Here is a 25,500-nt window from a genome sequence, read left to right on the forward strand (position 1 = left end):
AGTTCTCATTTGGGGTTTACTGTAATGATGACTCACATAATGCATTCCGTTTCGATTGTTTAATGGGTGACATGTATTTGTGAAACCACATTCTGAAGGCACCAAGGTATCCACTGAAAATTTAATTTCCTTCCTACTCTGGTCACTCAGCCACACAATTCCCTGGGCGAGAATGATTCCCTGGTTAAGGAAATTGAGGCACAAAGAGGCAAGTTGCTCAAGGTCACTCTCACAGTGTATGTAAGTTATTCTAAGGTATTTTTTAAAATAAATTACATCCACAATACTAATGAAGTTAAAGGTACAGAGATCCCACACGTCTTTGAGGTGCCCACTATGTACAGCCTCTGTGCTGGGTGTAGGACACAAGGGTGATGAAAAACAGAATTTGTATTGACCACAAGAGACATTGAGAAGTTGCTGAAAGTCACTACTTTTCATGTATCTTCCCTATGAAATACATTTTTTTAAAAATCCAGCAATTTGACTTTCTGTATGCATGCTGTATTTCAACTAAAAAATATTTTTAAAAATTCTGTAATGAGAAGTCTTGTTTACTTTCACTTCTGGATAAGCAGACACTTACTGAAATTAAAACTTTGGGAGAGCAGCAAAAAGCCACAGGCCCTCGCAGTCACAGAGAGATCCCCTGTGAAGGATTCGTATGTCTGAATGGGAGTGGGGTGGGTTTCCCATGTGGCCCAGGGCCTGTTTGTTCACCAGTTTAGGATATCTGGGGAAGGACAAGACCAGAGAGTGTGCACCCTATTTCCCCATGCTGCAGCCGGGGCACTGCCACTGTTGAGCTACGTTAGGAGTTGAACTTGGAAGACATTTTCCCCCTCTAGGAAGTGCCATCAACTTTCTGTTTCACATGCATTGCATTGGTCTCCCTGGTCTCACCTGGGTCTGTGACCACAAGCTAAGAGATTTCTATGAGAAAATGTGTTTCAAGTTTCAAACAGCTGATTTATAACTACCTTTTGGGAATATAACCTCTCAAAATTTGGAATTATCTGTGATTGCTCCATCTATCTTGCTCTTTTGACTGCAGACAATGAATTGCAGGCTTTTCATTAGCTTGGGTGGTTCTTTTGACTTGTGATGGGTTCGTCTGTGTGAGTATGTGTGTACACGTGCATGTCTATCTTAACCTACATGGTGGTATTTCTGAGAATTAGAGATGTAGTAACTCTTTTTTTTTTTTTTTAAATGTGGGCCTGAGTCATTGCTAAATGTAAAGCAAGCATACAGATCAAAGATCAACCAACCGTTTTGGAGCTTCAAGGTCAGTTTAACGTCACATCCAGATTTGAGCTTGAAGGTCATCATTTTAACATCGTGTCCAGATTTGGCTTTTAGTCATTCTGTAAGGGTTTTAATTAGACCCCTCATTGCTTGTAAAGAGGCCCTCAGTGACCTAAGCCAGTACTGCCTACCATGATAGAAGAAAGCCTTTGAGGTCTTGGAGGACCCATGTTTCATTTGTGGATATGATTGTCAACAGCCTCTCAGAAGAGGAGTCTCCACAATCTATTTGTGAGTTCTAGGATGACTAATGTGGCAGCCAGGATTGACAAGTCTTGACATAATTCATATTGGTGTTTCCATGTGTTGGAGTTGACTTTGACCTTTGACTTGCTATTTCATTCTTTCCTTTCCATGAGGTCACTAGAGCATATGGATTCTGAAGACTTTATAGAGCCCAATTTGAAGTTATAGGCTCCCATGTTGATATAATTTTGTTTGTTTTCAGTTGAGTATGCTATTTTAGTCATGGTGGAGTTCTCAGAACTTTCCTATTGAAGTTTATTTATCTTTCAGTGCACAGAATAGTTCTTTATTTTTTGAATCTTAGGACTAGATCCCGGTGTTACATATCTGATTCAGCAAAAGTAGGTTCACCTCAATGCCAGTGGTTTTTGTGGGAGAAAATAGATAACTAATATCAGATTCTATTTGATTCAAAGATTATTTTTAGGAGGGTAAGGTATTTTTTATTGATATATTATTCACATACCACAAAATTCACCCTTTTAGAGTATATAAGTTTATCATACTAAGTGAAGTAAGCCAGACAGAGAAAGACAAATATCATATGATATCACTTATATGTAGAATCCAGAGTATATAAGTCAGTGATGTATTTTTTAGTACATTCACAAAATTGTGCAACTGGAATTAGTTCCAGAACATTTCCATCATCCTCAAAACAAATCCCAAGCCCAGGCAAACACTTACCTACTTCCTGTCTTTATAGATTTGCTTATTCTGGGCATTTCATGTAAATGGAGTCATACAATATGTGGCCTTTTTTATCTGGCTTCCTTCACTTAGCATGATATTTTCTTTTTCTTTTTTTTGGTCATACTGCATAGCATGTAGGATCTTAGTTCCCCAACCAGGGATCAAACATGAGGCCCCTGCATTGGAAGCTCGGAGTCTTAACCACTGGACCACCAGGGAAGTCCCTAGCATGATGTTTTCAGGGTTCACCCACATTGTAGCTTGACTCAATGTTTCATTCCCTTTTGTAGCTGAATAATATTTCATTGTATGGTATCTTTGTCCAAGCTGCCATAAGAAATTACCATAGATTGGGTGACTTAAACAACAAACATTTATTTCTTACTGTTCTAGAGGCTGGGAGGCCCAAGGACCAGGTGCCTGCAGATCTGCTGTCTGGTAAGCACCCCTTTCCTGGTTTGTATGTGGCTATCTTTTTGTTGTATCCTCACGTGGCTGAGAGCAGAGACAGGAAGCAAGCCTAAGGTCACTAATCCCATTCATGAGGGCTCCACCCTCATGACTTAATTACCTCCCAGTGGCCCCATCTCCAAATACCATCACATTGGGGATTAGGCTTCAATATATGAATTCTGGGACTACACAATCAATCAGTTCATACCATACAGAGATTTTATTTTTGTTTATCCATTTATCGGTTGATAGATATTGGGGTTTTTCTACCTTTTAACTATTATGAATTCTGCTGCTGTGAATATTCTTGTGCAAGTTTTTGTGTGGACATACATCTTCAAGTTTCTTGGGTATATACCTAGGAGTGGTATTGCTGCCTCATATGGTAACTGCATTTTAATATTTTGAGGAACTGACAGACTGTTTTTCAAAGTATACATAGCCACCAAAGAGCATGAAAGTTTCAATTTCTCAACATCCTTGCTAACCACTGTTATTGTCTGCCTTTTTGTTTGCTTCTCTCTCTCTCTTTTTTTTTTTAAATTTATTTTTTTGTTGGAGTATAACTGCTTTACAATGGTGTGTTAGTTTCTCCTTTAGAACGAAGTGAATCAGTTATACATATACATATGTTCCCATATCTCTTCCCTCTTGAGTCTCCCTCCCTCCCACCCTCCCTATCCCACCCCTCCAGGCGGTTCTCTTTTTTTTTTGTAATTTTGGTTTGCATTTCTTTCATGGTTAATGATGTTAAGCATGTTTTTTCATCTGCTTATTGACCACCTGTGTGTCTTCCTTGGAGAAATGTCTATTCAAGCTCTTTGCCCGCTTAAAAAATTGAGTTATTTTTTCATTGTTGGGTTGTAAGAATTATTTCTATACTCTAAATAATAGACCCATATCAACTATATGATTTGCAAGTATTTTCTCCTGTTCTTGGCTTGTCTTTTCATTCTCTTAATTTTATCCTTTGAAGCATGAAGTTTTTAATTGTAATAAAGTCCAACTTCCTATTTTTTTTTCTTTGTTGCTTTTGCTTTAGGTGTCATATCTGAGACTCTGACCTAATCCAAGATCAGGAAAATTTACCCTTGTGTTTTCTTTTAAAGGTTTTATAGTCTTAGCTTTTACATTTAGGACTTTGGTCAATTTTGGGTGAATTTTTGTATGTAGTATGAAGTAGGGTCCAACTTCATCCTTTTGCATGTGAATATCTCCTTTTCCCAGCACCATTTGTTGAAAAGACTCTTCTTTCCCCCACTGAATCGTCTTGGTACCTTTGTCAAAATGAATTGACCATAAGAGTGAGAGTTTAATTTCTGCATTCTTACTTCCCTCCTTTTAGCTATATGTTTATCTTTCTGCCAGTAAACACTGTCTTGATTCCTGTAGCTTTGTAGTTAGTTTTAAAATTGGGAGGTGTGAGTTCAACAAATTTGTGAAGATAATTTTTTTTTCTTTTTTTTGTGGTACGCGGGCCTCTCACTGTTGTGGCCTCTCCCGTTGCGGAGCACAGGCTCCGGACGCGCAGGCTCAGTGGCCGTGGCTCACGGGCCCAGCTGCTCCGCGGCATGTGGGATCCTCCCGGACCGGGGCATGAACCCGTGTCCCCTGCATCGGCAGGCGGACTCCCAACCACTGCGCCACCAGGGAAGCCCCATGAAGATAATTTTTTGATGTGATGTTGATATTTACTCTTTTACCTCACTGTACTTTGAGATATCTTTTCTCTGCCATCATGAGGTCACATTAGAAATGTAACTTTGAAGTAGCCATGAATTCAGTTTCAGGACTAACCTCACTATTCTTGTATAAAAGGTATGGATTTGGAGTCAGGTAGATTACAAAAGTTTGACCACTAGCTCTGTCTCATTTTTCTAACTGTAATATAAAGCTTAGGACCTAAGTCAAAAGATAGTCCTGAGAATTAAAAAATGTAAAATTTATAAAAGTATCTAGCATGATGCCTGAGAAATGATTGATAGAAAGTAAATATCTGTTGCCTTTCCCACGTTCTCATGGATGCAGAAACTTTCCTTGTACCTTGTAAGATGGTTCTGAATTCTTTTTTTTGTGTGTGTGGTATGTGGGCCTCTCCCTGTTGTGGCCTCTCCCGTTGCGGAGCACAGGCTCCGGACGCGCAGGCTCAACGGCCATGGCTCACGGGCCCAGCCTCTCCGCAGCATGTGGGATCTTCCCGAACCGGGGCACGAACCTATGTCCCCTGCATCGGCAGGCAGACTCTCAACCACTGTGCCACCAGGGAAGCCCGGTTCTGAATTCTTAAAGTCAGCCTTCTTCCATTTAGAAATTGTTTTCCCCAAAGTTATCATATGGATTGGTATTACTGAATTTGCTAGTCTGTTCTGTGGTGTTGTTTCTAGTGTAGTGTTTTCGACTTTCTTCACTGCTTTATCTCCAATGCCTAGAATTGTGCCTAACCAATAGTAAGTGATGAATAAATATCTGTTAAGTGAATACTAAATGTTGATCCCATTTCTTGTGTACTTGGGTAAATATAGTGCACATTGAGAGGAGATACGTGTTTAGGTAGTCCTGCACAACTGTTGTGTGAGTAATTTCTGAGATCTTTTCCCCAAGATTTCTTTGAGCACTTTGTCCAGTTAACCGAGAATGTCATTCCCTGGGGGGGTACTTCTTTCCTCCAAATGATGTTGGACTTCCTATGCAGATGTTTTCTCTTAAGGGTAATTTCAGACTGAAATGGGAAGCATCGAGTCTGCGTAGTAAACTACAGAAAGCAAGGAGGAAGGGGAGTGGGGAAGTTGGGTTTGGAGGACGATAAGTGATAATGAGAGACCAGGGAGGGACTTTTAGGGAAGATTGGGTCAAATAGGGAAGCACGTTCCCAGTCTCTGAACATTGCTTATGGTTTTTATGCAACAATCATGGTGTTTCGTGATTCTCTAGACTTCTCAAATCTAGACATGAAACTTTAAGCAAAGGGTATCCAAATGTTACTACTGGCTGTTATGAGCCTGATTCACAGCCAAGGAATGGTGCCTGTGTGTGTTAGGCTCTTATCTGTGTGACAGATGAACCAGCCTTTAAAGGTTAAGAGTTCAGTTCATTTCATGGATTCATAGGATAATTGAGCTTTCAAGCTAGACTGGATCATCAGGCTGAAGGAATGTCGAAGTATTACCTCAGAGAATAGATACCATAGTCAGAAAGGTTTGGAACGGGTTGAACAAAGTTAACCCATCTGGCTTTTATCGTCGTTTGCTTGTTTTAACCGCAGGACCTCTCAGAACCTTCAATGTGCCAATACATACTACACTGTGTCTTCAAGAGGGAATATAAGAGCAGTATTTCCCAAGGGGACCAGTCTGTGAGGACCTGCTTTTTCTCCCACAGACAGCCCTGTGAGACTGTTATTTGGCATAGCACATTTTGAATAATTATGACCCAGGATAACAACTTTATTTTTCAGTCATGAAATTTGATTTCTTAGTCTTTTTGAGCTGCTGTTTCTAGGAAGGGTCATGACTGCTGGTATATTACATAGAAGCTGACTGTGTCTGTTGTCTCACTTGTCAAAAAAGTGAAAGCTTAAATTAGAAGCTAAAATCAAACTCCTGAAACATTTCATATATGTATAGATAACTTATAAAATACCTTACCTTTCAGGATCTGACTTTTTTTAAATATGTTACTTGTTTAGCTTGGTCTGTGTGGTACCTGATGAGCCGTGATCTATTGAACTGGTAAAATTTGATTTCTGCAGCTTTTGCTCTGATACACCTTTTAAAAGATAGAGGACAGGAAGAGGCAGGAGGAGGAGGACCCATACCAAACAAGACCACTGACTTTTGCTATGGAATAAACAAAAAACGTGAACAGCTACCTTGTTCTGAGTTGTCAGATAAGCTTGTCATGCCTGGAATGCATTCTTGGAGTTCTGTGGTAGAGCAGACTGTATCCAATTACAAATGTGGATGCTACTACCCTATGCTCCTAATGGCTCTTCCATCTTCCCTCCCTCAACCCAAACACCCTCCCTCCTTCTTCCTCCAAGTCACCTAATAGACTTTGTTTATTTGACTTTCCTTTAAGGGGAAGAAGGGTTTCTTTTAAGGTGGGGGGAGGGCAGAGAGAGAAAGAGAAGGAGAGAGTGTGTGTGTGGGAGAGTGAGAGAAATAGAAAGAGAGAGGGAAGGATGTATGGATAGATAAGAAGGAAGGGAGGGAGTGAGTGAGGGAGGGAAGAAGGAAGGAAAGAGAGAGAAAGAAAGAAAAAGGAAGAAAGAAGGAAAGAAAGAAAAGGAAAGAAAGAGAAAAGGAAGGAAGAAAGAAAAGAAGAGAAAGAAAGAAAGAAAGAAAGAAGAAAAGAAAGAACCTGTCCAGGTATTGCAAAAGGTCTTAGTGGTATAACTGCCTTCACTTCCAGTAAATCCAGTTTGTGTGTGTTGGTGTATCACCACTGATGTGTAACAACAGCACAGTTGGGATTCCCAGCGTCAGTAGTTTCCATTAACATCTCCAGTTAAAAGACCCCAGACCTGCTGTTTTTCTTATCTACACTTTCCAGGTTCTTGGGAGGCCCGCATTACCTTGCCTGTCGACTGTGGGGAGGTATGACAAAGGACAGTTCTCTCATGTTGAAGTGTAGTGTTCCTCTAAAAACGGAAGCACAGCCAGAGAAAGGAGGGTCAGAGGCTGAAGAGGACTGGTGAGGGTATTTGAGTCAGAATCTGAGATTGGTGAGTGTCAGGGAAATAAGAGAAGCACAGATCAGGTGACCATTTTAGGAAAATGAACCACACAAATCAGAAAAGTAATTACTATTTTACATTTATTTCAGTGATATGTGTTCCTCACTTTTAAAGATCAAGCAAAACAAACAAACAAAAAACTCAAAGGAGAAATTAAAATATTACGCAAAAATCTCAACCATAAACTAACCAATGTTAACATTAATTTCAGGCTTGGCTCTGTACATGTAATAGGAGGGATGCATAGAGGGAGAGAGAAATAAATGAGGGGCAGAAATAATTGTCTAAGACTGAGCTCAAGCTAAACATAGGTTTAAAAGTAAAATATCCTATTTGATCTTACTTGAATTTAACAAAAGGAAAAAATGGCTAGTCTGTTGAAAAGTTATTCTTTATCCAAAGAGGATTAGTTCTCTAAATTCAGAGGAGAGATGAAAACCTCTGAGGGCCTGGGAATGAGAATGGGTTGGGCAAGCTGTAACGATGTAATAAACAATCTGACTCTTTTGCCCAGCAACCCTCCCCTGATATCAGATGTTTGTCGTTTGTTTTATTTTCATTTTGTTAGGATTTATACTTTTTTTTTTTTTTTTTTGCGGTACGCGGGCCTCTCACTGTTGCAGCCTCTCCCGTTGCAGAGCACAGGCTCAGCGGCCATGGCTCACAGGCCCAGCCGCTCCGTGGCATGTGGGATCCTCCCGGACCGGGACACGAACCCATGTCCCCCGCATCAGCAGGCGGACCCCCAACCACTGCGCCACCAGGGAAGCCCTAGGATTTAGACTTTTAACACTTAGTAGCTCTGCTTCCCCTGGTTATTCCCCCACTTATTTGACCCCAATCAATGCACTGTTAACCATTGGTCTTTTTTCCATGGCTTTGTCATTCTTGATAATTTAACATTTGATGGGGTTCATCATCATTAAGGGTTTTTTGGCAAAGGCTTTTGGAAGCCATATTTCCTGAGTTGTTTTATCTTTGGGAATTGTTGCTTATTTCCTTTATTTTTGAGAGACAACTTTTCTATTGCCAAATTGCCTCCTAAAGAGGTTATACCAATCTATATTTTATTAGCGATTTATGAGAATGCCTGTTTTGAATGGGTAACTCTTAAGAGTATCTGTTTGCCTGAAATGGTGGAATTACATTGGGCAATACATTTGAGCTGGTAATCGAATATCAGATTATGGAAACACTTGAATGTTGGGAAATTGGCTGTTTTCTTAGTGGATTTCTCATTTCCTCACCAAAGTAACAACAGCTTTTTCCTGCAGGCCAAAAGATAACTACTGGGCAGCTTTGTGGAGCTGTTTCTAGGACTTTGCAAATTGTGCAGGAACCCTTTTAAAAGGCTCTCCCCCTTCCTCCCCACTCTCTGTGAAAGGGCACCTGGTTGGCTGAAGATGGAGTTTTTTTGCCATCTGAAGATAGCAGAAAGTGGTAAATATGTTCATCTACTAAAAAAATTGGCATCTGATAATTGTTTGAATTGAAAATACTTTTTTTTGTTCTGAAATATGATCTTGTGCTTCATGTCACAGACCCTTGTCTTTAAACTGAGCAGCCATTATAAGCCATTCCTAAATGACACGTGAACTTCACATATCTTTTCATAACATTCCTAGTGGTTTTCCATTGGAGCTGTCTGTTGGAGAAGCTAATCTCTGTACTGACACAGTTTGAAGTACCTGGAAGTTTCAGTTGGGCTTATTACTAAAAATCCCTGCTCACCTCACGTAGAAAACTAGTAGCCTCTTTCACTCTTTAATTCATTGTCTCCAAACAATGGAAGGAATGGGGAAGAAACTTTCCCAGATGACTGAATACATTTAAGTTTGACCACCATACCAATGATGACTCAGCCGTCTACCAGCCATTGACTTTTCCAGAGTTGGTAAGAGTGAGAACACACCTGGAGGATTTCAGGAGGCAGAAATATCCCGAGGTGTTCTCACTTTGTGCTTAGGGAAAGGAGGGAGAAAATAAGTGGTTTAGAATGGCGTGGTCTAAAGCTGTGATGTCTGATATGGTAGCTACCAGCCACATGTGGCTATGAAAATATAAACGATTTAAAATTAAGATTTAAACTTCAGTTTCTTAGGTGCACTGGCCACATTTCAAGTGCTCAGTAACCACGTGTGGCTAGAGGCTGCAGTGTCAGATAGCACCCAAAGTTCTGTTGGCTAGCTCTAGTTCACATGCTGCAGTTTTATTTCATGATCATTCAGGGTTCATTACCGCCTTAATGAGCGCTCTCCTGTCTTTTCTCCCTCCCTCCTACTGCTTTCAATCATTCTGCTCCAACTCAAATGATGAAGCACTGCTCTCCATATTGCCTTGCTGGCGTCCTCTGGGTGTGAGGTGAGGGAGTTGCCATTTGCATAGCACCGGGACTTCTTTGATGACAGATGCTGTCTAAATACAGAATGGTGTGTTGAAACACCCTCAAATGTGCTAACCCCCCTCGTTCAACTGATATCTACAATGAGTACACAAATAGGGGAATTGAGTGAAGAGCAGAGTCCTGGTTGCTGAAAATTATTTCAAATATTAGCCTGTTGGAATCCAGCTAGAGTTCTGATAATTTACATCTCACTTTTGACTTAGATTTTCTTATTTGTAATTTCTGTTACTTATTACTTTTTTGTTACATTCTCATTAGATACAAACTCCTAAACAATTAGGATCCATCTTTCTACAAATTTTTTTCAGTTTCATAAATGGATACTTTAGAATATTTATTTTCCTATTTCTGAGATAAAATCTTCTAGAAGCTAGTGGAAGGGGAAGGGGACACAGGCCATCAATTTGGTTTTGTTTTTATATTTATTTATTTATTGAGGTATAGTTGATGTAGAATATTATATAAGCTTAAGGTATACAACATAGTGATTCACAATTTTTAAACATTATACTCCATTTATAGTTATAAAATATTGGCTGTATTCTCTGTGTTATATAGTATATCCTTGCAGCTTATTTATTTTATATATAGTAGTTTATACCTCCTAATACCTTACCTCTATCTTTCCCCTCCTTCTTTCCCTCTCCCCACTGGTAACCACTCGTTCTCTATATCTGTGAGTCTGTTTCTTTTTTGTTATATTCACTGGTTTTATTTTTTAGATTCTACATATAAGTGATATCATACGGTATTTATCTTTCTCTGTCTGACTTGTTTCATTTAGCATAATACCCTCTAAGTCCATCTATGTAGTTGCAAATGGCAAAATTTCATTCTTTTTTTTTTACGGCTGAGTAGTATTCCATTGTGTGTGTATGTGTGTGTGTGTGTGTGTGTGTGTATATATATATATATAAAACCTCTTCTTTATTGATTCATCTGTTGATAGACACTGAGGTTGCTTCCATATCTTGGTAATTGTAAATAACGCTGCTATGAACATTGGGGTGCATATATCTTTTCAAATTAGTGTTTTTGTTTTTTTCAGATATATACCCAGGAGTGGAATTGCTAGGTCATATGGTAGTTCTGTAGTGAGTTTTTTGAGAAACCTCCATACTGCTTTCCACAGTGGCTGCACCAAATTACATTCCCACCAACAGTGCATGAAGGTTCCCTTTTCTCCACATCCTCACCAACATTTGTTATTTGTGTCCTTTTTGGTGATAGCCATTCTGACAGGTGTGAGGTGATGCCTCATTGTAGTTTCGATTTGCATTTCTCTGATGATTAATGAGGTTGAGCATCTTTTCATGTGCCTGTTGGCCATCTGCATGACTTCTTTAGAAAAATGTCTGTTCAGGTCTTCTGCCCATTTTTGAATTGGGTTGTTCTGTTTTTTGGATGTTGAGCATCAATTTGATAAATAACCTGCCACATGCCAGGCTCCATGCTAGTTGTAGGAAATTGAAAAACAAAGCAAGAGTTAGACACAATCTTCAAATTGCTTCTGACCTACGTGCTCTACTGGAGGGAAAAAACAGCCATGAATGGTTAGCACTAGCGGCAGAGCTGCTCTTACCTTTTTCTTGCCTTTTTAGCTTTAGTCTACCAATAACCACTTCATTTTTTTTTTTTAAACCTGTTTTCTCTGCCTTTTCATTCTGTTTCTCCTTATAACTGTTTTTCAGTTTGTACTGGTTTAAAGTGTCTCATGCTCATTTTCTTGCAGTAGTCCATCCCCTAGGAGAGGAAAGCTCCCTGTGTCCTTTATCCTTCCCACCTACATTTGCTAAGTTACCGACTTGTTGCTTTCTTTTGGGCCTCTTACAAGGGATTGTTTACTATTGCCCTGGCAATATTCCCCGAATATATATCGGGGAATTCTTTTACAGAATTTGTTTGAAGCTTAGCTAGGGTTCAGTCCTAGGGTTATTTTTAGTTAAGGAGACAAACAACCTGAAGTGTGTATATCTGATACCTTAACCACAACCACTAGGTATTTCGTTTCTTGTTATTTGAGAGCTTTCAGGTACCGCTGATGGAGCATTATTCATTGTTAGCTTAATGTTTCCATTGCTGAAAAGACTTTAGTAGATTTTTATGGGAGATAGAGAAGTTTTAAGAAATCACATTCACATTTTACAGTGACTCAATGGCTAGTCTCTTTAGATCAATAATGAAATGCCTTCTGTGGTTGCCAATTGTTAAAATCTACCCTGCTTCCGCCAGCAGTTGTCAGTTAAGGGAGGATCGCAACACCCACTGATAAAATTCAAACCACAAGATGTTATTTTAAGTTTTTGGGTGGCGCTGTCTCTTCTTACCCTTTAAACTAAGTCACATCCTGCTCTGCATTTTAATTTGGTACAAATTAGATGCAGTAGACATAGGTCTGGCATTAGATACTAAAATGAAATTAAATGCTAAAATGAAAGAGGGAAGTTTTGTGGAGTAAATCTATCATTTCTGGATACAAGATTAGGAAGTGGTTCTCAACCCTCGTGTCTCATCACAGTCACCTGGGGAGCTTGCCCGGGCCTCATCCCAGAGCATCTGGATGACTTGGTATGGAGTGGGGCCACACCTTGGTATTTGTAGACGCTCCCCAGGGTGATCCTGTCATACAGCCAGGCTTGGGAAATATTGTGTGAGGTGCTGTCCCCGCCCTCCACATTCCTCTCTACCTAGTCAAGTCCTGTCCACATCTTTAAGGCTCCCCTCAGGCCACTTCTTTCAAAGCTCACAGCTTCAGCCCCCCTGAACTCTTCCCTGTGACTGTCCACCAAACCTACTAGATAGCCCACCCTGAACCGTGTTCTGACTCATTTCATCTACACACATCTTATCTCCTTGATCAGAGCAGTTTACTCCTTGGATTAAACTACTGCTTAGTTGTCACTTGTTTCTATCATTTAGGGTTAGCACAGCTATGGACACTTAATAGGGACTTAATCGATATGAATTGAGTTGAATTGTCATCAGCGTAGTTATTCTCTTTCATCCTCTTGTCTTTCACTATAGCTTCCTTTATTAGCCCACCTTTGCCCATCAGTGGTTCTTCCTCTAGAGACAAGTCAGGGTGGCTAAACTGCAGAAGGAGAAGCAAACTCAGCCTGTTTCTGATTTTACCATATTCAAGAATGGAGGGATGGGCATATGCCCTGTGGACTCATCCCTCTCCACCCAGAACATTCAGCGCTCCTGCTCTAGAGTGGCTCTCAGGACCACGTGGGTGACACATGCAACATACAGGGGGCCCGTCCTGCTGGAGAAGGTGAAATGATTTGAGGGTGGATCTCTACTGTAAGGCCTACTGAAGAATAGGGGGTTGTTATAGGAGCTAATACACTCCTGGAACTTGGAAACAGTAGCTTTCTTTGCTTTTTCAAACAGTGAGGATTCTTACTGCCAGTGGTTCAAGGGTTCCTGTTTCTGGGCCCAGCAAGCTGACCATTGAAGAGATGGTTGGCAACTTCCTGTTGAAGGGTACAGAGGTGACCCAAGATTCCTGATTGTAAGACCTGCTACCTTCTTAGGGCCTGCATTATTTGCACTAAATCTCTGTAACTGAGAGACCCCCACATTAAGTGGCTGTAACAAGATTGAAGTTTATTTCTCTCCCATGTAACTGTCCAGATATGGTTATTCCTTGGCTTGTACAGTGACACTGACATCTTCCACCAGTGGCTTTCATTTCTGGGTCTACTTGTTGCTATCTCTCAGTCCTCAGGAATGGGGAAAGGACAGGGGATGTGCACATCATTTTAGCACAACTTCTACTCACATCTCATTGGTCCCCACCAAGTTGCAACGAAGGCTGGAAATATAGCCTCTAATTAGATGAGCTCGTGCCCAACTAAACTTGAGAGTTCTGTGATTAAAGGAAGGAAAATGGATAGTGGTGAACAACAAGCCAAGGCATACATGATGAGCTGCCAAAATATCAGATCTACAAACCATCACCCTGTTCATTGGTTTGCATAAAAATACACTAAAAGAAACCACATATGTATCTCTGGTGCTATGATGTCATGCTAGGAAACTGAAGACCTCCAGGGGGATGTGCGGTATTCCTACCTTTCTGGGGAAGGTAGACCACGAGCTGGAAGAGGATGCAGAAAGTGTACAAATAACTGTCGCACAGATAGTGTTGACAAACAGGGTTTGGTGTGCGGGGAAGACTCTTGGCGTCTCTGAGGACAAGTGTGTTTGGCAAGAGATCTGCTAACCTGATCAAGAGAGTTCAACTGAAATTTGATGGGAAGGAAAAACCATTGAAACTTGATTGGATAGAGAACAATACGCATAGCAAAGAGAAGACCAGTAGCCGAGGAGGAGAACTTCAGTAATTCATTTAAAAACACCTGGGAAGCAGGGAGTTTATAGTAATACCTGTAGCTGTTTGCCATCGTGCAGCTTATGAGGACTAAGCAAAGTAAACATTAAAAGTGGGGCATAGATTTGATCATCCAATTTGTCTCACCAAGAAAGTTAGGATGGTTCTCATGATGAAAATATGATTCTAGAAGGGAATTTTTTTTTTTTAAGATGTTGGGGGTAGGAGTTTATTAATTAATTTATTTTTGCTGTGTTGGGTCTTCGTTTCTGTGCGAGGGCTTTCTCAAGTTGTGGCAAGCGGGGGCCACTCTTCATCGCTGTGCGTGGGCCTCTCACTATTGCGGCCTCTCTTGTTGCGGAGCACAGGCTCCAGACGCGCAGGCTCAGTAGTTGTGGCTCACGGGCCTAGTTGCTCCGCAGCATGTGGGATCCTCCCAGACCAGGACTTGAACCCGTGTCCCCTGCATTGGCAGGCAGATTCTCAACCACTGCGCCACCAGGGAAGCCCTGAAGGGAATATTTTGCTTTAAAGAAGCAGGCCTTTGGAAATCCAGGCCTAAAGATAAATTTCTAGGTAAGGGGTTTGGGGAGAGAGAAACCACAGAAAGTATGTTGTAGTAGGGTCAATATTATGGATTGCCAGACTGGTTACAGATGATGCTTTCTCCCCAGAGACTGTAACTCTGGAAGGGATGCCAAATGTGCTGATAAAACCCACTGGCAGTTTTATTCTGCTAATTTCTTATAAACTCTTGATTTGTTTTGCTGATCATTTCATTTTTAAGAAGACTGAGAAAATAATGCAAGGAAGGATATCTCTGGATTTCTTTCTGACCCAACAAAAAGCATTGTCCGGTGATAAAAAGTGATGAAATCCCTAAAGAAGCATGCTTTGGGCATAGCTATGGACACTAGAAACATTTCAAACAGTTCAGAGAAAAGAAAGAAAGGATCTCTCTTGTGGCCAAAGAAAATGGTAAGGAGACTTCAAAAGGAAGGGATACTTAAAATGTTCTGAAATACACATGTAATCCCAAATAATTCCAGTGAAGAGGGAAGGAGGATGGCTCCTTGGAAATAGATCAGTGTGCTTACACAGAGGACTTTTTCCCTGTTAACTCAGGTTAATGAAGGATATTCAGTCTGGCTTAACAATCATTACTACTAATCTTTAAGTTGCTTTCCCACAAGAAGGTAAAGATGAGTAAAATGCAGTCACTGAGCGTGATGTAGACCTAACGTGGTAAGGTTACAAAGAGTAACCTCAAAATGTGGGCAACTTCTGACATACTTTGAGGCACAAAAGTAAAGCAGGGGTTCAGAAGAGAAACAAAACCAGGGGTCAGGGTGGTTTCAGAAAGGGTTTCATGGAGCACGCGATGCTTGCAATGCTCTTTGGAGGGTGGAGGGAATTTCCACAGATGGAGGAGAGGCATCGTGTTAGAGGGTGCTTTGCAGAGAAGAACTAGCAAGGACCAAGGCAGAGTGACGTTGACTGCAGGAGAGTGTACAATGTAAGGTGTGTATATGTGAGTTTTTAGAGTTGAGGTTTGAGTAATAACAGCTGCAATATAATTGACTGATGTCTGCCAAGTACTGTGCTGAGTGTGTGACCTGTATTATTTCAGTCAGTCTTCACAAAAACTGAGTACTGTCAATTGACCCTCTTTTCAGATGAGGAAACAACTCAGAAGTTTAGTAACACACAGTAAGTGGTAGATAGAACCAGAGTCCGAAGCCATTTAAATTTAACTGCGTTGTGAAGGGCTTAGGATTTTTAACGAAGTTCAGTGACCAGTGGGAATTTGGAGTAGAGGAGAGACATCTTTTTGGAAAGATGAACTGGGCCAGGAAATGTAGAGTAGATTGAAGTGATGGGAAAGAAAAAGTGGAGACCCCCTAATGGGCACCTAAAATGGATTGCTGGTTGTAGGTGTGGAAGAACAGAAAACAAGTTTTGGGGTGAGGAGATGAGTGTCAGGGCAGAGTTAGGATCTGCTGTATTGGGGGATCTGGGAGAGAAAGTTGGGGTGGACCTGGAGAGGAGTGGTTGGCTTAATCAGAGTCAGGGCAGTCAGCACAGGTTATCAGCATGAGGGAGCGATAGGTTTGCTCTTGAAGTAAGCAGTAGGCTTCCTGTTCTAGTGATAAACCTAGGGGCCATCCACCAGGCTGTGGACTGGAGGAGGGTGAGGACAGCAGAGTGAGTAGAAAGCTATCTTACTAGGAGGTATGGGCGTGGGTAAGATGATCAAGAGCTAAGGCTCATAGAGAGAAGTGGATGGAGGGAAAAACACCGGTGAACGCCTATGTATTAACTGGGAGGGAGAAAGAGGAGCCGGTAAGCCACACTTTAAAGTTAGGAAGAACTTCAGTTAAGAGTATTAAGTGTTACACAAACATGATAGAAGAAAGTCTGCAGAACTAACGTCAGGAATGAGCTGAGACTTGCAGAAGGTGGTTAAAACCTATAAAACAGCTTTGCAAATGTGTATCCAGAGCTACATGAATAAGTAAAAGATAATCTTCTGGGTGTGGACATCTTCTCTGCTCAAAACATCAGGAGTCAAAAGAATTGTTCCAATTCTACGTGTTTCCCATGGTTTTTTTTTTTTTTTTCCCTAAAAGAGAAGTACTAACTGAAAAGAACTGAATACACGCAGAGGAGAGGGAATTGGAACCTTAGACAGGTGAAGGGGTGGGAACCACGCATCTGTCTCTGCTAAACAGGTTCTGGGTTCCAGTTCAGCCCAGAACACACCAGGGGACTGAATTACTTCAGTCTGCACAGGACCTCTGAGAGTAAACTGTGCCGGATGAAAGAGATCCCAAGCCTAAGGACAGGCAGGTGCTGTCAAGATTATTAGAAAGAGAAAGGAAATTTCAGAAAACTCTAGACCGGCGATTCTCAACCCTGGGTGCACATTGAAATCTATTGGGGAGCCCTTAAAAATACCGCTGCCAGATCCCACCCCCAGAGTTCAGGATAACAGTGGTAGAAGGACTTTATGCCACCCCTTAGGACACTCTGACAAGCATCCAGGGGTAAAAAAATCACACTCCATACAGGTGAGTTCTGTCCATCCACTGCAGAATTCTTGAATGTACTGTTACTAAAGAGGTGAACAGTTCACATTAGAAAAGGAGCCAGTCTGGGTTCACTTAAGACAAAACATGCTGAATTTCTCTAGTTTCCCCTTGTGTTTAGGTTACTCGGTCATAAAAATACCACAGACACAGTAGATCTTATTTCTACTAGTTGACACCTGAGGATTGGGGGGAGAATCATCCCCAGCTTGGGAACTTGTCTCAGGAGGGCTGGCGGGAGGGAAGAATAGGTGAGATCTTCAACATTGGGAACGACCAATGGGATACAGAATGTTTAATGAGAATATGGTAGCTGGTGAGGAGGACACAGCCTGATGAAGTCGAGCCAGCAGCAAAAGCCACTGTCTCGAGGGACCTCTGTGCTATGGGGTGTGGGTGTAAGTGCTCAAAGCGGAGCCCATGTGACCAAGAGTAGGGGCTCAGCTTTGGAGCCAAGCCCTGGGCATCAAGGCAGCCAGCCGGTATTGCAAGACGAGAGTGTTTATGCATCGCAAGCTCTTCCCATTTTTTAAGGATGTCAGACTTCTGAAAAGTCTGTTTGAAGTATTTGATAAGGAATCTGTCTCGTGATATCCTTGTGAACAAGGTGGAAAATTAAGGTCTAAGTCAATGGCTTCTCTTCTGGTGAAGAGTAGGATTTGTTTAGGTGTGGAACATGGAATTTTCATAATAATCATTTGGAAATCACCTGTACCTCCTTCTCCACATCTGCCTGCAAGTGCTGCCTCCTAGAAATCCTGCCAGCTCTGAATGTCCATCTGTAAACTTCTGAAAGGCTACTAGTAAGCTCCTTGGGGGGTCTCTCCCAATCTTCCGTCTCCTTTCTTCACTGACATGCTGCTTTCTGATTCTGTGTGCTGGGGTTAGTATTTGTGTCTGTCCCTCCCTCCCTCTCGCTTGTTCTAAGGATGTTTGAGGCAGTTGGAGGCTAGGGCTCACCCAGGTAGATACAATGGAAGGCAGCCTACAGTAGGAAGCTAAGTAGAAAACTACCCGCTGTCAGAACATCTTGCCAACAACCCAGCAGCAGCTTGTACAACTTTCTAGCTTAAAAAAAAGATAATTTATTTAAACATCGTCTTATTTCACCAAGCCTTTGAAGTGGTTTCTAAGAATACACACACTACACGGGAAATGGTGGGTAGTTGAGAGAATTGAAGCGCAGGGACAATAAAGGTAAGCCAGGCACACGGAAGGGCTCATCTTCTGCCACTGAGGTTTACCAGCAGTACCGCCATGAATCTGACTCATCCATCCTGGTGCCCCAGACAAAACGGGATATGTTCTCATATACAAATTCTCAGTGTCTAAAAGCCAAGAACAAGCCAGTCCCTTAGGAGAGGCACTCTGATACTGAGACCTGAATATTTGCTTATAAAGGTCCTGTAAAGCAACCTTTGTCTTGTATGAATTGATTGGTTTGGCCATTTGGAGGAGCAATTTGGAATATCTGGTGAAACTAAAACTAGTTCTACCTCATGATACGGCAGTTCCACTTATTTTAAAAAATCAGGCCACAGCGTCACAAGAAGCAGATCCTGCAGCACTGTTTTTAAGCACAAAGAATCAGAAACAACCTAAAGGAAGAATACGTTAAACAAGGCAGAGACATACCATGGAACTATGTGGTAGGAATGAACTAGTGTATATGTGTATGTGTGTGTAATAATTTTGGGTGAAAATAAGCCAGTTGCAGAAAGAAATGTATGGTATGATACTATTTATTATGCAAAGTTTTTTAAAAGTCAGAAAAATGATAGATATATTTATATAAATACGGATGGAGACCTATTAATTTGGGGTGGTAGGAATATGGATATTTGTATATATCCTTTTAATTTTTCTGATTAAAAGGGAAAAGCAGCCACTGTGATGTTGGCAGGACAGTGACCACAACATTCTGTACGAACTCATCTAGAGATGACTACCCTGTCACCTTTTCTATGCTTTTATATGATTAGCTCATTGAATCACCTCAACAACCCCTTTGGGGCAATCCTTTAATTATTGCCATCTGTCAGATGAAACGCTGAGGATTAGAGGAGCTGAAAACTTGCCTAAAGCCACATAGTAAGGCTGGCTTTGAACCCAGGCCGTTTGAATCCAGAGCTTATAGTCTTAATTATCACACTACTCTACAGAATTTCCCAATATCCTCAGGTGGGTTAGTTATTTATACACACACACACACACACACGCACACGCACACACACACACACACACGCGCGCGCACACACACACACACACATGAAATCTCTTTCATTGTAGGTCAAGGGCATTAAGTCCAGAGGACAGTGCGGGGAAAGCGGTTCTTCCTAGATCAGAACAGTGCAGTTCCACCAGCTCGTGCATCTGATGATCTGACTTGGGCTAGGTGTACATATATTTCTAGATCATTTGCTGGTGGCTCTCAACCCTATTTCCACATCAGAATCACCTGTGGAGGTTTTAGGATTTTCAAATCCTGACCCCACCTCAGGTTCCAACGTGATAGATCTAGGCTTGGTCATCAGCATTTTAGAAAGTTCCCCACATAATTCTCATGTTCAGTCAGAGTTGAGATCCCTTGCTCTATAAAGTCCAGACAGTGCAATGTTCAAGGTTATAATGTTTGGTAAGAGCCTGGAGGGTTGATGCTTTGTGTTGAGAATCAAGGATAGATCCGTAGGTGGTGACTCTTGTGAATGTCTTGTGAAATCCAGGCTCCTGATCAGGAGGAGGGGACGCCTGGACGTCCACCTGCCCCACCACACCTGTGTGGACCTTGGCAGGGTAGGATCTGTCCAGCCAACTGTCTTCTAGTTTTCTGGAAAGCTGTTAGAGAAAACTTGCTGTGATAATTAAGCATGGGAGAGGGGACTGGAAGCCCATGTATCTGGCATTTGCCATCCGTGGCTTAAAGGAGAAGCTAAGAAGTGGGACAGCGTCTTCCTTAGAAAAGAGCTCAGGGTCTACTCCAGTTCCCTGATGGAAGGTATACCAGATGCCTCAAGGTTCTATGCCCAGATAAAGTATTCACCTATGGCAGTGGTCCTTAAACCTGTGCATCAGGTCACCTGAAGAACTTGTTAAAAATGGATTACTGGGCCCCACTCTCAGTTTCGGACTCCGCAAGTCTGTGGTGGGGTCTGAGAATTTGCATTTCTAACAAGCTCCCAGGTAATGTTGATGCTGCTGGTCTGAGGACCACTTTTTGAAAACCACAGGCCTAGGATAATAAAAGAAGGTTTTGGAGCTTCCAAAATCTGCCTTTTCAACAAGGATCCATGAGACTTTGAAGAAGGTGGATCTGGACACTTGGAGAAATTAGACATGACTGTATGGTTATGGGGATTTGCAGTGGGTTGGCAGATTTGGTCCCAGAAATGCTAAGTAATGAACAAATTATCATCAAGCTATGGAGAAAACTTCAGTGCCCTTGACACTCTTCTTAGTAAATCTCCCTGTATGATTTACTTGGGTGAGGACAGAATTCACATGCCTATGCAGTCTCTGAATGCCGCAAACAAAGGAAAAGTCAGCCAAACACATAGAATGACAGTCACTCCCCAGAAATACCTTGACAGGCTGGAATCATTGGTCAAAACTAATATGAGGTAATTCAATAATAATAGAGGACCATCAAGTCTTGAATTTCAGCTAAAGGAAGTAAAGGAGTCCTGCTCAGAAAAAAGGAAACTCAGCTTCTCCACAATTCCTACCACATCAGAGTCCTAGATGTACATCAGAGTCCTAGATGTAAGGGCAGTGAGTGCTAGGAAGAGGTGTGTGTGTCCCCAAAGCTAGGACAAACTGAGGCAATAATAACAGCTGCAGTGTGTATAAGGCAAGGAAGGGGATTGCTTCCTTCTTTCCTGCTATCTCCAGACCACACCTGGAGCTTGTCTTTAGATCTGGGCACTGTTTTCAGGAAAGTATAGACAAATTGAAGTGTAATCAGAGTTGGATGTCTGTGATTATGAGGATCAAATAAGAAATGGCTGATGAAAAATGTTAACTGTTTGGTCTGGAGAAGAAAAGATTTGCTGGGTGGGAGGTGGCAGTGATGGTAGTTCTGATGCAGGTTATGGTGGAAGAAGTGGTTCATCTTGTTCTCTGTAGTGATGGAGGGCAGATCTAGGACCCATGTGTCCTAGTGAGACAAAGTTCAACTCTAAGTGAAAAACCACCTTTAGGGGCTTCCCTGGTGGCGCAGTGGTTGGGAGTCCGCCTGCCGATGCAGGGGACACGGGTTCGTGCCCTGGTCTGGGAAGATCCCACATGCCGCAGAGCGGCTAGGCCCGTGAGCCATGGCCGCTGAGCCTGCGCGTCCGGAGCCTGTGCTCTCCAACGTGTACTGCAAAAAAAACCCCAAAACCAAAAAACAACCACCTTTAACAAAAAATGACATGGGTTGCCCTGTTTCTGACATAGGAAATGGTCAAGCAGGGATGACCTAGCAATTTACCGAAGGGATTCTTGCTTTGGTTGAGAAGTTGGGCTAGAATTCACTCTGAGGTTCTATGATTCTGTGCAATGACTGACTAGTATTTTTGGGCTTTTCATTCTGTTCACTCAGTGGTGGTAAATAAATGGTTTGAGCAAAACTTACAATCTGGTGTCACTGTCAAGTTGTTTGTCTCACGGAAGCTGCCACACTTCAAGTCTGTGTTCCCATACATTTCTGTTGCTGGATTGAACTCTGAGCAATAACTTGTTCCTCTCTGAAGAAATGGATTGCAAAGGGCATATAACACCCTTTGCATGGATCATGAGGGGGTAGAAATGGATATTCTGTTTCAGTGTGACAGAGTAAGCATTTGAATCTTTAGGCCTCTTGACCCCCGTCTTCCCAGAGGGGAGAGAAGACAACAGCAAATAGTTTATGTTTGCCCATAGGGGAGAGGGAGTGGGGAATCGTTTACCTCTGAGCCTCAATACTCATCCCCCAGGAACAGTCAGATGTCAGAGCCCCAGGATCAGGCCAGCCGTCCAGATTGTTAATGCAGATTGGCCAGCATTTCACACAGAGGGCCAGGACCAGCTGTCCAAGGGCATCAGGGTTAGAACTAGCTTCCAGAAACCTCTGATCATTTTGGAGCTAATAGCCAAATAACCAAAGCCCTACTTTTGATCATGTAACATTTTGGAAATCAAGGTGTTTCAGAGGGCATCATTTCCAAAAAGATGTATATCGAGGATCTGAATAATTTTCCTTTACCAAAGAAGACCAGAAATGGTTATTCCATTATACATATTTTCGTGTTAATTCAGTACATAATTTTTTTAAAAATAAATTTATTTTATTTTTGGCTGCGTTGCGCCTTGGTTGCTGCGCGTGGGCTTTCCCTAGTTGCAGTGAGCGGGGGCTACTCTTCATTGTGGTGCATGGGCTTCTCATCGCCATGGCTTCTCTTGTTGCAGAGCATGGGCTCTAGGCATGCAGACTTCAGTAGTTGTGGCTCACGGGCTCTAGAGCGCAGGCTCAGTAGTTGTGGTGCACAGGCTTAGTTGCTCCACGGCATGTGGGATCTTCCTGGACCAGGGCTCGAACCCTTGCCCCCTGCAATGGCAGGTGGATTCTTAACCACTGTGCCACTGGGGAAGCCCCTCAGTAAATAATTTACCTATATATTTGTTGACTGAATTAAAAACGTACAACGTGAAAGCTATGAGTTTCAGTTTTATTTGGGGGCTTACTGAGGACTGTAGCCTGGGAGACAGCCTCTCAGCTCTGAGGAACTGCTTTGAAGAGCTAGGGGCACGGGTCAGTAGGTATGTGATTTTTGGAGAAGGGGTACATGCAATCAAGCACACATCTTGGTAGAAAGTTACTGCCAGTCACGAGGAACATATGTCTTAGTTAATGGTTTTAGTACTTTTCTAATTATGGGAAGATGCAAGAAACTGAGTGCATAAAATATCTAACTATCTGAAGGCCTGTTCTGCCAGTTTTCCCAGAGCACAGAGTGACTCATTCCTAATTCTGTTCCAAAAGCCTTTCAGCGTGTGTTGAAGGTCAATGACTGCAGTGGCTAATCCTTGAACTGGGTGGCAAGGGACCTTCTTTAGTTGACATATCTTACTGGGAAATTTTAAACTAATGGGAACTGTATGCTCTCTGGTCTTCATGTGAGTTGTTTCCAAGGCTGGAAGCAAAACCTGTTTCTCAAGCAAAACATGACTGAGCGTATGAGTGCAGACCCCCAGGCCTAACAGATCAATAAATAGTTATGTTATATGCTGCTGTTTCAAACCTACAAGTTAATATTAAGTTGCATTTTTGGGCAGCCAATGGCAGTGAATTACACGGTTTTAATCTTTCTGCATTTATGTCTTGTCCCAAAGTAAGCATGCTGCTTTGACAGTTAAAAAATCTGTTCACACTTGTGTTATGGATTTTGGAAAATGTTAATACATTGAAAGACAAAAATGTTTCAAAATTCTGTAGAGTGCTTATTTGTTTTTGGTTGCAAGAGGAGTAGAGGATCTTATCTTTGGTGTGTACGCCACTTTCAGGAAGCTGGGAGAGGAGGAAATGGAAGTAAGATCCGTTGAGTGTCTTCTCCCTTTAAGGCAGGAATTTTATCCTCATTTTCTCATTTAATCCTCACAATTCCCTATTTCCTACACAAAAAACAAAAAAAACAAAACCCTGAAGATTGGAGAGGTTAATATATTTGTCAAGGTGCACAGAGTTTGTAATTAAAGAGCGCCAGTTCAAACCTAAGTCTTGCTCCTTCCAAGGCACGTAGGTCTTTAAAAAAATTCTTTTTAAATTGAAGTATAGTTGATTTACAATGTTGTGTTAATTTCTGCTGTGCAGCAAAGTGACTCAGTTTTACACATATATACATTCTTTTTTATATTATTTTCCATTATGGTTTATCCCAGGGTATTGAACATAGGTCCCTGTGCTATACAGTAGGACCTTGTCGTCCATCCATTCTGCATGTAATAGTTTGTATCTACTAACCCCAAACTCCCAGTCCATCCCTCCCCCACCACGTTGGCAACCATGTCTGCTCTCTACGTCTGTGAGTCTGTTTCTGTTGCGTAGATACGTTCATTTGTGCCATATTTTAGATTCCATATGAAAGTGATATCATATGATGTTTGTCTTTCTCTTTCTGACTTACTTCACTTAGTATGACAATCTCTAGTTGCATCCATGTAGCTGCAAATGGCATTATTTCATTTTTTTGTTGTTGGCTGAGTAATATTCCATTGTACATATGTACCACATCTTCTTTATCCATTCCTCTGTTGATGGACATTTTGGTTCTTTCCATGTCGTGGCTATTGTGAATAGTGCTGTTATAAACAGGGGTGCATGTATCTTTTTGAATTATAGTTTTGTCTGGATATATGCCCAGGAGTGGGATTGCTGGATCATATGGTAGTTCTATTTTTAGTTTTTTGAGAAACCTCTGTGCTGTTTTCCATAGTGGCTGCATCAGTTTACAGTCCCACTAACGGTGTAGGACAGTTCCCTTTGCTCCACACCCTCTCCAGCATTTGTTGTTTGTAACTTTTTAATGATGGCCATTCTGACCAGTGTGAGGTGATACCTCATTGTAGTTTTGACTTGCATTTCTCTAATAATTAGCGATGTTGACCATCTTTTCATGAAGGCACATAGGTCTTGATGTGTATGTCTTCTTTGTGTCTTTTCCCAAACTGTGTATTCTTTTCTTAGTGAAAATTTCCAAAATAGGTCTTAAAATAGCCTTTGTTGCCAAATGTTTGGCAGTGCCTTGGTCTTTTATTCTTCCCCATTCTTGGTAGAAATAGGAGCTCTCTCTTCCCTAACTGAGCCTCAGGATGGCATATGTTTGCACATCTTATGCCCATTGGACTTGTAACTAGAGCCCCATTTTCACCTGGGCCTGACCCTACTGTTTCTCCAGGTGGGTGACAGTGGTGAGAGAGGACCCAGCTCATCTCAATGGCCCAAGAAGAGCATTTTTGAATAGACCTAAATGCATCAAGCTTCTTATCCCTGTTGGATTTGGCTACCAGGCGGGTTGTTAAGTGAGAGCAGGTCCCAGAGTGAGTTCTGCTGTGCAACAAACACTTGTATTAGGCAGAAGGCGCAAGAGCAGTCATACTTTCTGTTCCTGAAAGCTCAGGGAAGTCGCAGCTCTCTGTCCCTGGGGCACATTGACAAGTACTTGCTTGCAGGGGCAGAAGGACCAGCTCCCCACCAGGCAGATCAATGGCCAGGGGGTGG

At 41.8% G+C, this 25,500-nt stretch overlaps 1 protein-coding gene across 4 annotated transcripts in view; it reads left to right on the forward strand.

The window, feature by feature from the left end:
- OSBPL3 (oxysterol binding protein like 3) overlaps positions 1-25,500 on the forward strand; it is a 206,047-nt gene that overhangs the window by 77,612 nt on the left and 102,935 nt on the right. For 2 of the 4 annotated variants that reach the window (XM_060304517.1, XM_030857364.2), the window contains exon 2: positions 2,641-2,685. The exons of the other annotated variants lie outside the window; for them this stretch is intronic. The gene's annotated coding sequence lies outside the window, so the exon portion shown is untranslated. The remainder of the gene's footprint in view (positions 1-2,640; positions 2,686-25,500) is intronic. 4 annotated transcript variants of the gene reach the window in all.

The sequence above is a fragment of the Globicephala melas genome, chromosome 9 (genome assembly GCF_963455315.2).
Source record: "Globicephala melas chromosome 9, mGloMel1.2, whole genome shotgun sequence".
In the NCBI taxonomy this organism is placed as follows: Eukaryota; Metazoa; Chordata; class Mammalia; order Artiodactyla; family Delphinidae; genus Globicephala; species Globicephala melas.